The 11,011-nt window shown below is 57.7% G+C and overlaps 1 long non-coding RNA gene across 3 annotated transcripts; it reads left to right on the plus strand.

Annotated features, from left to right (window-relative positions):
• The first annotated feature begins 2,812 nt into the window (after positions 1 to 2,812).
• LOC131830516 (uncharacterized) lies at positions 2,813 to 9,292 on the plus strand. 3 transcript variants are annotated; one of them, XR_009353188.1, is made up of 4 exons: positions 2,813 to 6,487; positions 6,916 to 8,216; positions 8,645 to 8,761; positions 8,872 to 9,292. It is a non-coding gene; the product is annotated as an uncharacterized LOC131830516 (long non-coding RNA). The 3 variants fall into 3 exon arrangements; XR_009353187.1 differs by having other exon boundaries at positions 6,916 to 8,761; XR_009353186.1 differs by lacking the exon at positions 6,916 to 8,216 and having other exon boundaries at positions 2,816 to 3,481.
• The last annotated feature ends 1,719 nt before the right edge of the window (positions 9,293 to 11,011 follow it).

An 11,011-nucleotide genomic window follows, 5' to 3' on the forward strand; every position in this document is an offset into this window, starting at 1 on the left:
TGGAAGAGGAAGCCGGGCCACAGGAGACGCACCCCGCTTTGGACTTGGGACGTTGGAGAGGCGCTTGCCGGCCCGCCCTTTCCCTTAACCCGTAGCACCTCTGACTTGTCTTGCGCTGTTGAGAGAGGTATGTGCTGCCCTTCCTGAGATCACTGGAAACGTCCCAAACCCACGCGGGGGTCAGCAGTCGGAGCGACAGGTGGACTCGCCCGGCCACAGGCCCCCACGCACAGCCAGAGTCCCCCAAGAGCACGCAAGCCGCGGGAGGAAGTCAGATTAACTTCCCTTCCGTCAGTGCCGGACTGGACACCGTCCGCCGCCAGGCCATTCTCTGTGGCGTGGCCCCTGTGACCCGCCAAGCCCCGCCCTAGCCATAAGGCACCCGCCCACATCCCCCATCGGGGGGCCACCAGCTTCTGGCCGGCACGACCCCTAGACTCAGGTGGAGGGTCTGAGCAGGGCAGAGAGCATGGTGTTGGGGGACGGCTGGGTCCCTACACGTGGCACTCTGCTCCCCGGTGCTCTCGGGCAGAGGGGCCTTGGTCCAGGCCTGGCCAGCCCACGTCCTGCCTTCTCATCCGGTCTCAGAGGAGGCTGTCACTTCGGCTCCGCAGGGGCTGTTACTCCACCTCTAAAGGCTGTCTTGGGTCCCGGTTCCCGTCTGTGAAACCGGAATTTCTGGAAGAGACTGTTTGTCCTTATGGCTGGGTGTGTATGACTGTGTGTCCCCATGGCCACGTGTGTCCCCATGGCCGTGCCTGTGCCCGAGCAAAGCACATCACCTGCGTGAAACACAGACTTGGGCCCCGGGGGAGGGTGAATTTGCACATCTACGTGCAACTGTGTGTGTGTGTGTGAGAGAGAGAGACCGGGCAGGACACGTATGTGCACAGGCATGTGACCAGGCTCGTGGAACTTTCTGGCGGGCTAATCTCCAGGTGGCCCTGGACAGTTCCAGCCTGTGGTGTTCCCCAAGAGGGACCCCAAACCACAGCAGGGGCTCCTAGCCACTGCTCGCCGGGGCACCTCCAGGAGTGGGCAGCCTCCCATGGCTCCATCCTGGGGAGGAGGCTGTGATCTTTACGAGGCTCCCCACAGGGAGAAGGCAGGAGGCACGCGGTGCAGGCGAGGCCCTTGGGGAGGTCCTACCTGGGCAGAGGGGCCCGTGGCCAGCGGCGTCCTGCAGCTCTGGCCCCAAGGGCCCCAGGAGCGTGCAGGAACACGGAGAGGAGGTCTCCAATCAGGGCGAGGGTCTGGCTCCCTGCCTCTCATCAGCGTAAGAGCCTGGGGCTCAGAGAGGTTAAGAAGCGGCCTAAGGCCCCCAGCGGGTGAGTATCGCAGCCAGGATCTTCAGCCAGGCTGTCCTACCTTCAAAGGGGTGACCCGGGGGGGCGGCCGACTGGAGGGAGAACGGACGTCCGTCTGCTTCCGGAGAGACCTGAGGTCTGGGGCTCGTGGTGGGGCTGCGACGGACTTCCAAGCTGGGGGCGAGGACCTGCGCCTGCGGCCTGCCCTCCTGCCCTCACCCGGGACTCCGCGCAGCACCCTGGAGCCAAGGCCCCCCGGGCGGCATGTCGGTGGGGGGCCGTGGGGCCGGGGTTGGAGGAGCCAAAGGCCAAGGGAAAGAAGGGGCAGGACGTGCCGCCTGGTGAGTCACAGAAAAGGAAGCCGTGACGACTCCCTGGAAGGAAGTGAGGGGTCCAGCGTGCTCCAGCCAGGACCAGCAGAAGAGCCCTGGGGAGGGACGTAGGTGCTGGACATCTCTCGGCAGGCCGGAGGCCAGGCCAGCGCTCCCGGCAGGAAATCATGCATCCTTGGGGAAAGAGGCCCCCAGGGCCCCTCCAGGCCCTGTCCTGGGCCCCCCCCCCCCGCACCCAGTTAGGTCCTGACTGCACCCTTCTGGGACGGCTCGTGCCTGCCTGCCGAGGGAGACGGAGTGGGAGAGCCCCGCAGTTCACCCTGCCTGCAGAGTTCCTGCCGTCCAGCCCCTGCCCTCTGCCTGTCCCGGAGGGTGAGGGCTGGCTGCTCCCTCGGCCAGAGGGTGGCTGCTCTGCCAGGGGCCTTCTGCCCTTCCAGCGAGGGACCCGGAACGGCCCAGCGGGTCACAGGCCTGCGTCACAAGGGTAGTGCCGGGGGAGTGGACCCGACAGCCTCAAGCCAGTGTGGAGCTGGGTGGGGTGAGCCTCCGAGGACACCAAAGGCTGCCGGGGCCAGGCAGAGAGGAGCGTCCACAGACGCTGACAGGGACCCCTCGGACAGCCTGGACCCTGCTTGCCTGCTCCCCACTGACCAGGGCTCTGCAAACAGGCAGTCGGGCAGACAGGGGTGGGGGAGAGGGGCAGGGCGCCAGGGAGGGCATGGGGTGGGTAGATTAGGGTGTGGCCCAGCTCTTGGGGGGACATCCAGGGCTGTGGCTTCTGCCCATCCTTGGGGGTCGATGTTGGAGGCCCGGGAGCCCGAGGGTGGCGGGGAGAGAACCCAGGCCTCCGGCTCAGCTGACACGCGTGATCTGGGTGCAGGGAGGCCCGTCCCGCCCCCAGGGGACACAGGCCAAACAGACATGGGGTCCCGTGGCTCCTGGTTTCCCACTCCCACCCTCCAGGGAGGCCCTCGCCCAGGACCCTCACAGGAGGACAGCAGGAGTCCACGATGGGGTACGCCCCCCACATCCGGAGCCTGGAGGGGCCCTGTGAGGCCGGACCGGGTGTCACCCCGAGCTTGTGTCTTTCCTTCAGGAAGAAGCCTGTTTACAGGGGGACCCCCATGTCTCTCCGCACCTCGCACCTGCACGGGCCGGGGGTGCGCAGGGCGCTCTGCCGGACACTCTCGCGGGATGTCGTTGGCCAGGGTGGCGGGGCCCGGTCTGGGGAGCGCGCTGCGCGTCTCGGGCCCTGCTTGCCACGCTCTGGAATTTCCGCTTTGTGAGAAAGCCCACGTGGCTTCCCAGACAGGCCGAGACCACGTCCTCGCGCAGCCGCGGCCCCGAGGACGTCTTCGCAGAACACGGCGCCCCACGGGTTCCTGTCAGACTTGCTCATCCCGTCCAGCTGATCGGGTCTCCCATTCACGAGTCCCGCAAGATGACGGAGGGCCTCCCCTGTGGTCCCCGCTCACCGCGACCCGCTGTGCGTCTTAACTGTTCACGGCTTTGCTCCCTTTCTCTTGGGCTGTTTGGGTTTTCTTACGCTTCCAGAAATCACGTACTCACAAAACACCGGGGGGGGGGGGGGTCCTTTGGAATTCGTGTCCGTTACAAACATCTTTATTGCTAAGAATACCGTCCTGTGTATTTGACAAGGAGAAAGGTCTGTGACTCAGTGCGGTGACGGACACGGATAAACCCGTGGCGGCGGTGCGCGTGTATAAATGCCCTCACCGAAGCGTCGGGTCGCCCGCCGTCCACGGTATCCTGTCGACTCGATCCCAAGCAAACGTGTCCCCCGGCAGCGGCCCGCATTTCCGCACGGTGGTTTTAATGAATGTAAGTTTTCTTTTTTGATCAATCTTTTTATACTTAAGTCCTCTCTTATGACAAGATCACAGAAATAAGTATCAGCTATTTTCACCCAGAAATTGCACTGTTTATATTTCTGCTCAAATCTGTGTCTTCTCTTATTTTCATGGGTTTCAGGCTCTTGCTTTCTCTAAGTGGGACACTCGCCTCCTTAATGTTCCTTCTTTTCTGCTGTTGAGGCCGCATGCTGCCCTCCTGACCCCGGCCAGGCCCCGGGCGTCTGTGCCTCACGAGCCGCAGTCCTTGCCCTCGGGGAACTCGGGAGGCCTTGGAGGCGCGCGGGCCAGGCGGCCACTCACGGCGGCTGCCGGAGTCAGGGGGGTGGGGCTCTCAGGCGCTGTCCCATAGGGTGCGGGTCAGATGCACCCGTGTCTGCCTGCTGTGTCCGGGTTCTCGGCCACCCTCCGCAGAGGCTGGGCCTGTCTCTGGCCCCACACCCCTGCCTTGTAGACAAAGCAGTTTCCTGAAGGAAGCATCTGGAACAATTTCTTGCTGTGCTCCAAACGGGGTTTCCAGAATCTTCTGGGCTTGCTGGTGGGCTCCCAGGAGGACTTTCTCAGGCATGTGACGCTATAGCTCGTGGTTCTCCAGTGCCTCTGAGGAGCACAAGAAGATACTCTGTGACCCCAGGGACCACGTGGCTCTGTCGGGTTCTGTGTGTTGGAGGAGGCCTGGGATTGGATCTGCCCTGAAGAGCTCCTCTTTGTCCATGGGCCTCGCAGCAGCACAGAAGCACGAGACCCCACCCCAGTCTTGGGACCCAGGTGGACACGTGACCTCCAGAGGGGGGTCAGAGTGTGGCTCAGGAAAGGACTCGTGTGGCTCTGATACACCTGCTTCCTCACTGGCCAGCGGAGGTTTCAGAATGCAAGTCAGCCGTGTCGGGGAACGGAGCGTGGAGCTTTCTGTCCCAGGGTCACAGACAGAAGAAACACAGCTCTGTGAGGGCACGTCCAGGAAACAGGCTGTCTGCCCTTGTCCATTCATGAGCGAGTGCGTGCGGGATGAAGGAAGCAGGGCCAGGACGCGCTCGCCTGTCCCCACGGTTGGGCCAGCGTCCATGGGCCAGCGGCCACTGTCAGTGTGTCCCACATGCTGGGAAGGCCCTGCGAGCAGAGGCTTCTATGTGTCCACGTGGACCCCAACTCCAGTGTCTCACGAGGGGTGGCAGCTCCGTCCTGGGGACCCACAACCAGGAGCCGGCATGTGTCAAAGACTGGACGTGGTTTGATGACAAGCCTGTGGACTGAGAAGCCCGAGGCTGTAGGAGAACCACTTGGACTGGGCAGGCAGCAAGAAGGGGACAGCAGATTCCCAGTGGGACCTCTCCCCAGGATGGGGATGGCTCAGCGAGGTGCCCCCTGCTCGTTGGCCATCAGGGCCCACATCAGGAGGCCCCTCGGGAAATGGCAGGGCTCTCAGACCTCCTTCCCAGACCCTGGGATCCATGCCCGGGTCAGGCTCGTCAGCCCAAATTCCCCTCCTCCTGGAACCACAGAGCGTGACCTGACCTGACAGAAGGGAGCCCAGGAGCTCTGGGAGGCTGGGAGGACCCGTGGCCACACCTGGATTCAGACCTCTGCCTCCGGGGCTGGGAGCCAGCTGGGTTGGTGTGGAAGGCCCCAGCCTGTGGCACTTTGTGGCAACGAGCCCAGGGGTGGTGCCGGCGGGCTTTGGACCACACAGCCCGGATTTGCGCTGACCCACCAGCCGCCCCCGTGGGACCTCCCTGGGCCTTCACGGTGCTTTGCTGCTCCCTCCAGACCCCCCTGTGGACTCAGGGCACCCTCAGCATGGCCTGTGGGTCTGAGGCACACAGTTCCAGGAGGGTGTACAGGGTTTCAGCGAAGAAGCCAGTGCTTGGGGTCTGCGGCGGGGGCACCGCGCCGCCTTCCCGAGGCTTTCCTCACGGCGCCCGGCCTCTTCAGCAACACCCCTCTGTCCAGCTGAGAGGGGACTGCCCCCCTGTGGGCCCCAGGTCCCAGGGAGTGGAGGGTGTCACGGGAGTGTCCCCCAGGGCTCTTCCCCTCCTCTGGGCCTCCTCAGCGGCCACGCGGGATAGGGCCACAAGGCCCAGGAGGCCTGAGGTGGTTGGGGGCCTCTGGGACCATGCAGGGGTCAGCCTAAGGCACCCCACCCCTTCTGAGCTCCCAGGGGGTGCTGAGGACCCAGAAGCCAAGTCAGGGATCAGAGTCGGGGGGTCCACGGCAGCACTCCGAGGCCCTCCTGGCGAGGCCTGCAGAAGTTCTCTCCGTCCGGGAGCCTGTCCCAGCGCCTCCCCGGCCTCTCGTGAGGCCGGCTGGGGACACGGGTCGAGGCCAGCCTTCTCAGCTCCCTTGCTCGGCCTCTGCTTGTCCCCCGCTCCACAGTATAGTCCCACGGCCCCTTGTCCCCCGCTCGCAGAAGACCTGGAGGCTGGGGAGAACCCCGCGTGTGTGCACCTACTACGTGCTAAGGCAGCGTGAAGCAGGGGAGCCCCAGCCCCTGCTGACCACAACAGGAGAGGCGTCTTCTTGCCCTGGGGCCCCCAGGCCTAAACACAGCCATGGCCCCCTGGAGTCACCAGGCCGGCCTTCCGTGCTCTCCGGCCAGGCCACTTCTGAGCCACGGTTCTGTGGGCCGCAGCCGCCGGGCCCAGGGCATTGGTGAGCAAGCCTGCCCGGGATGTGGCCCTGGGCCACATGACCACCCTCTCACCCCTGCCCAGCAACCAGGCGTGCACACGACCCCACACACCCTGTGGCGGCTGTGGTCAGGAGACTCTCTGGGCAGCGGGTGGCTCTGACTCCTTCCCAGGCTGGTGGTCTTTCTCCTGACCCCTCGGAGGACCAGGGCCCTGGAAGGGGTAGGGGTGTCCCAGGCCACCTCTGAGGGAGCAGTCCACAGCAGCAGATGGTCACAGAGCACAGGAGCCCAGGCTGGCATCCATCAGCTCCCAGCAGCTCCATTGACTGGCCCCGTGCTGGGGAGCAGGTGAGCAGTGGGGGCCCCGGGCTTCCTGGGGAAGGCTTTCTGGGACAGGTGAGGCCCATGACCCCCGAGGAGTGAGCGTAGGGCAAGAGGCACGGGGATTGCATAATCAGGCACATGTGTAATCAGGAGGCCGGTGGAGACTGAGGTGGGGTCAGACTTCCGGGCAGAAGTCAGGCGGGGTGGGGAGGGCCCAGGCCTCGGAAGGGGGGTCTGGCGGGCAGAAGGACAAGGAACAGAAGCTCTGGGGAGGCCCGGCTGCCTGCACGAGGGTGCCCAGGCTCCTTGTGGGCAGTGGGCCCCCCGTGTCCTCCGAGCGGGACAGGACTGGGCAGTGGGGCCTGCCTGGGGCATGGGAGTCTCAGCCAGACGTCCCTGAGCCTACAGGCTGCTCTGACGAGTGTTAGGGCCCTGGCATTTGGGACACACAGGCAAGCCAGGTGGCTGACAGACGCAAAGGTTGCTGCTGATGGATACTGAGCTGCCAGAATGCCACAGGGCCGCGGGACGCAGGAGCTCAGCTCACCGAAGATCGAATGGCTCGTCGATCGCCGGCAGGAGCCCCCCAGGAGCTCTAGAGCTCAGAGCAGATGCCAGACACACGCTCCCCCGGGAAGGTCAGATCCTCGGCCTGCGGACAGCCCAGACAGGCCTGAGGGGGAGCCCCGAGGAGCCCCACGTGATCGCTCCGGGACTGGGGTCCCGGGACACAGCCCAGCTGGAGACAGACGTGGCCCTGGGGCTGTAACCAGAGCGGTGAGGGCCAGGTCGTCCTGGAGCAGTGGCTCTCCACGGCTCTCTGGAAGGAGAGAGCAGTGTTGGGTCATTGAGGGGGACGAGCGCACATCAGGGGCGGCCGCAGACTGGGTGCCTCAACCCCCTTCGGCTATGTCAGAAAGCAAATGGGCAGGAGGGAAGCGGGAAGCTTCTGCTCACAGATGTCCACACCCCCCAGGTCCTCGAGGCCTCTGACCACCCAGGAGGACGCTCGGGAAACACACCGGTGCGCGAACACACACATCCACAAACACACAAGTGTCCACACACACACGGCCCTTCCGCGTGGGAGCGCATAAACACACACAAACGCGCACACACCCTGAACAAAGCCACTCGGGCCTGTAAAAGTCCTTCATCCTGAAGAAGAGCGAATGGGCTCTGGGCCGCCCCGTCTGCTGAACGTCCACCTGTGGCGCAGGTCGGGGTCCTGGGGTCCTGGGGTGGAGCCTGGCCGAGCGGGGAGCAGGCTTCTCCCTCTCCCGCTCCCCCTGCTTCTGCTCCCTCGATCTCTCTCTCACACAAATAAACAAAATCTAAAAAAATTAACAAAATTAATGAAAATATAGAATGTAACAATCAAGAAGAAGACAGAAGACATTCTTTACTAAAGATGTTCTAACAGAGAATGCGAATGTCGACGTGTCTGCTCTGAGTTCTCGTTCAGAATCCAGGATCAACGTGCGGGAGAGGCAAGAGAGAAGGAACAGACCGAGTCGAGCAAGACAAGACTTTCGCAGGCGAGCGGCCGCCGCACTGACGGGGGAGCGAAGAGATTCCGACAGAAAGGAGGCAACGGGCAGATCCCAGCGAAACTGGACGGAAACCGGAGGCGGGGACTGTGCTTTAGAGGCGGCGGAGAACGTGCATCCCTGCTTCCCAGCGCGGCCCCGAGCGGGCGCCCGACGGAGGACACAGCGATGATGGATTTCAATTTCAATTTTAAAAAATCGTAGTGAGTTTTAAAACCAATGATATGTTGAATGAATCCAAATAATTGTGTTTTGTGATAAAGCGTCAAAGACAATTCTTAAAAAAAAAATCACATCACATAATAATTATAAGTGAAAAGTATACAGCATTAAAACGAATCTGGACCTCTAGAAAATCTGGTTGATTTTCTAAGAAAATGTGCTTTTCCAAAATTGCCTTAAGAGGAAATTTGAAAAAGTTTAACAGGTGAACACACATGGATCGAGTGTGAAAGTTCCCAGGAGAATTTCTCCCGTAAGCGGCGGCAGCAGAACGACACAGTCTTATGGGGGTGAACAACAGGTCCTCTCAATGTCATACAAGATGAAAACTGATATAAATATATATGTGTAAGTGAAAAAAATATATATGTGGAAAAAGCCATATATATGTATGTGAATATTTTCTCAGGGGTGCCTGGCTGGCTCAGTTGACGAAGTGTGTGACTCTTGATCTCAGGATCATGAGTTCAAGCCCCATGTTGGGCGTGGAGCCGACTTAAGAAAAGAGATCCTCGTTAGTATAGTGGTGAGTATCCCTGCCTGTCACGCAGGGTTCGATTCTCCAACGGGAAGCACACTTGTTGTTTCAGGGCGCCTGGGGGGCTCGGTGGGTTAAAGCCTCTGCCTTCCTCTCAGGTCGTGGCCTCAGGGTCCTGGGATCGAGCCCCGCATCGGGCTCTCGGCTCCGCGGGGACCCTGCTTCCCCCCGCCCCCTGCCTACTTGTGATCCCTGTTTGTCAAATAAATAAATAAAATCTTTAAAGAAAGAAAGAAAGGAAATCTTCCAAATTAATTTTATGAATCTAGTTTAACCCTGACACTGAAATTTGGCAAAGACAACATTAAAGAAAAACGATGGTGGAGAGCCTGGGTGAGCCTCAGTTGGTTAAGTGTCCGACTCTTGATCTTACCTCAGATCACGATCTCAGGGTCCTGGGATCGGGCCCCACACCAGGCTCCAGCTTAGGATCCTCCCTCTGCCTCTGCCTCTGCCTCTGCCCTTCACCTCATTCTCTAAATAAAATAAAATAAGGAAAAGAAAAGAAAAAAAGAAAATTATGCTACAGTCTCAATGACAAACACAGAGTAAGAATTCCAAAAACATTCATAGCAAGTTGAATGCAGTCACTCTCTTCAATGAACAATACACTGAGTGCGTGGGATTTATCTCTTGAAGACAATGATCAGTTAAAATTATAAAATCGAAGCCATATCAATAGTTTTATTGTACTTACAGGTTAATGAAAAATATGACAATTTATTAATGAATACCAAAGAAGGCATTTGATAATACTTAATATCCATTCACCTTAATTTTAATCCAAGTAACACGTGTTTAATTTTAAAGGTCAGAATTGTTTGTGAAGGTTTATAACATAATGATCTAGTCCCTTCATTCCTCTTACTTCTAGAAATTTTTGGCTCCCCAGAGGACACCACTTTCAGTTCTTTTAAAAATTTCTTCATACCTCATAAAATTCTAAATAACACATTTCTCCTATCATTGCTTGATTTTTTTTTCAATTTTAGATATTATCTATTGGCTTCCTAGTTTGGAAATTTTAGAGCTCTCTTACATTGTCTCCACCATTAAACAGACCCATGGACTTCTCCCCACCCTCCATCTTTTATGGGCTATCTCATAATTTTTATTAAATCAAAATTAGTGTATGTGTTATTAGATTAGGTAAATGTCATTTGGATCTGAGCCATGAAATGTAATTTGATTATATTTCCTTTGTTATGTAACTTTATATTTTACCAGAGTTAGTAATTGCCTTATTGTTCATTAGCTTGATTTTTCTGCCTAAGGTTTGCAAAGCTTCTTAAGTCTGTGGGCTGATGTTCTTCCTCTGTTCTAGGAAGTCCTAGTCACTATCTTTTTGCACGCTGCTTCCACCCCATTTCTCTCCTCTCTCTCTGGAACTCTAATTATTAGAATTTTTAAACTTTTTTTTTTTAAGATTTTAATTTATTTATTTGACAGACAGAGATCACAAGCAGGCAGAGAGACAGGCAGAGAGAGAGGAGGAAGCAGGCTCTGTGCTGAGCAGAGAGCCGGATGCAGGGCTCGATCCCAGGACCCTGGGATCATGACCTGAGCCAAAGGCAGAGGCTTTAACCCACTGAGCCACCCAGGCGCCCTAATTATTGGAATTTTTGAGCATGCTCCATATGTCTTACATGTTCCTCTATGTTTTTTTTTTTCTTCTTTCCCTATCTGCCTTTACTCTCGGCACTTCAGTTTGGGTATTTTCCATTAATCTATTGTCCGGTTCCTCAGTCCTGTGTTCTGCTGCTAAGGGCATTAATTGAGGTTTTAATTTCAGACACTGGATATATGGTTACAAAGTATCCATGTGATCTTTTTATAATTTTTGAAGTAGGCTTCACACTCATCATGGAGCCCAGTGTGGGGCTTGAACTCGCGACTCTGAGATCAAGACCTGAGCTGAGATCAAGTGTTGGGACACTCAGCCTAAACTGACTGAGCCACCTGGGTGCCCCTTATAATTTAAATTACAGTTTTGGAAAAAAAAAAAAAAAAAAGATTTCTATTCTCTGGTAAAATTTTCCATCTTTTCCTCAGTTTTCTATAACGTAATTTAAAGTCCTTGCCTGCTAACTCTGATGTCCAGATCACCTTTGGGTCTAATTCCGTCGCCTAGTTCTCCCCTTAATCACGGGTCATACATTTTTGCCTCTTCCATGTTTGGTTAGTGTCCATTATAGGCTTCACACTGTGGGTAAAAAAAGCCAGTGCGGTCCGGGTAAG

This window comes from Mustela lutreola, chromosome 4 (genome assembly GCF_030435805.1).
Source record: "Mustela lutreola isolate mMusLut2 chromosome 4, mMusLut2.pri, whole genome shotgun sequence".
Classification (NCBI taxonomy): domain Eukaryota; kingdom Metazoa; phylum Chordata; class Mammalia; order Carnivora; family Mustelidae; genus Mustela; species Mustela lutreola.